Source organism: Camelina sativa, chromosome 11, assembly GCF_000633955.1.
Source record: "Camelina sativa cultivar DH55 chromosome 11, Cs, whole genome shotgun sequence".
NCBI classification, from domain to species: domain Eukaryota; kingdom Viridiplantae; phylum Streptophyta; class Magnoliopsida; order Brassicales; family Brassicaceae; genus Camelina; species Camelina sativa.
Genome location: NC_025695.1, coordinates 43,617,272 through 43,619,317, shown reverse-complemented (window position 1 = coordinate 43,619,317; position 2,046 = coordinate 43,617,272). Strand labels below are relative to the sequence as shown.

Genomic DNA, 2,046 nt, shown 5'->3' with positions numbered 1-2,046 from the left:
GTGACGAAGCTACTTAGGTCAAAACCTTTCTCTTTCACTTTCAACTCTCTCCGTATGCTAGGGTTTTGCGAGATTGCTACTGGCTTGAGAAAGCAAGATGATCTAACCCTTTTTTTTTCTTACTGTCTTCCAGCATGGGCAACAAAATCAACAGAGACACGTACTGGAACTTTTGAGTTGCAATGGATAGGATAAGTCTGTTGTCTGATGATTTGCTCTTGAAGATACTGTCTTTGGTTACAAGTAAAGATGCCGTGACCACAAGCCTTTTGTCAAAACGTTGGTGTTCACTTTGGAAACATGTCCCGACGCTTACTTATTGGGAACAAAATTATAGAGATCCAAATACTGAGTTCTGGAGACCATCACTTTTTATTGACAAGTTTTTGCTATTACACAAGGCTCCTGTCCTAGAAACTATGAAACTCATACTTGGACGGAATTGCCGTTCTACACATGTTCAAACGTGGATAAGTCTTGCGATTTCTCGTCGTGTGCAGAATCTTTATGTTTTCCGATATAGACCTGCTTCAGATTCAGATACGCTCATACGGTTGCCTAGTATACATGTGGAACCCTTGTGACTTTACACCTACAAGCAGAGTTCATTGTTGATTTTGTTCCTTTGACAGTTTGTTTGCGGTCACTCAAGGTTTTGACCCTGTATCTTGTGAAATTCTCAAGCGATGAAAGCGTTGATAGCTTTCTTTCCGGTTGCCCTGTCCTTGAAGATCTGAGACTGGTTCGAGGCAGCAATGACAACGTGAAAACTTTCACAATCGCAGTTCCTTCATTGCGGAAATTAAGCATCATAGACTTCAACTGTGGTTCTCATTTTCCAGGAGATGATGTTGGTTTTGTTATCAATGCTCCTTCTTTAAAGTCGTTAACGATTGCTAACCAGTTTACTTGGTGCTATTCATTAGTGAAAATGCCTTGCCTCGTGAAGGCTCAAATCAAGCTTAGACATGGTGAATGTAAGAACTTTAAGGGCTGGCTTATATCAGCTAAATACCTTTCTTTATGTTTACAACCACCGATGGTAATATACTAATACTATGTGCTTTAATTTGTTGATTAACATATTCTGCTTGTCATTACAAAATAGTTCCACTCACTTATGATGCCACTTGCAGGATTCATGTCCTATAGGCGTTTTCAATCAGCTAGTGTCTCTAAATCTTTGTACATGCTCTTTAGATTGGTTTCGTCTTATACTCAACCATACACCTAATCTCCGAGTTCTTAGATTCGCTCTAGTAGAAGTACGGTGGGCTCGAGAAAATCCTCCTATCCAGAGATGTTGTGGAAATTCAGTAGATTTTCAAACTGAATGGGAGCAGCCGAGTTCTGTTCCTAACTGTTTGATTTCGACTCTTGAAACTGTTGAGTGGACTGCTTACAAAGGAACAGAAGCAGAGAAAAAAGTGGTGATATATTTATTAGAGAACTCTCGACAGCTAAAGACAATGGTTATTAGATCCCTGAAATCGACCAGTGATAGTGAGAAATTCAAGATGCTTCAAGAGCTGTCATCTATGCCGAGGAGTTCTAGCAAATGCAGGCTTTCCTTCACCTGAAGTTCTCCCGGATCTGACAGATATAATGATATTGTCGTTTTCATTCTAGCAGTTATATTGTTTTGAAAATTTTTCAAGTTTTGACTTCTCAAGACTTGTACTGTCTTTTCTTCCCAAACTCTGTTTTATGATGAATAGTTTTCTTAAATATATTTAGAGTTTTACCCAAACTAAAATATTGTTTACAGACTTTGCTCTTATAGATGAACTTGTCTACAACTGCGGACTCCCTTCTCTCAGGTTCTATGTGCACATAGAGGCTACCAATTACCATCTCTTTTTTTTTGAATGCAAGTTTGCAAGAAGTGTCTGGCACCAACCAAACTGCTGTTTCAAAGATTAGGAAAAAACCTCCTCGCAAGCCTGCTGCTGCTGCTGTTACTTCTTTGATTTTTCAAACCCAAGGAGACCTCAGATGTCATAAATTCATAATTAAGTCCATTTTTTTGAAGCTCCTCTTGTAAGT

General features: G+C 39.0%; 1 pseudogene; it reads left to right on the top strand.

Moving 5' to 3' along the window:
* LOC104728937 lies at positions 183-1,580 on the top strand (annotated as a pseudogene).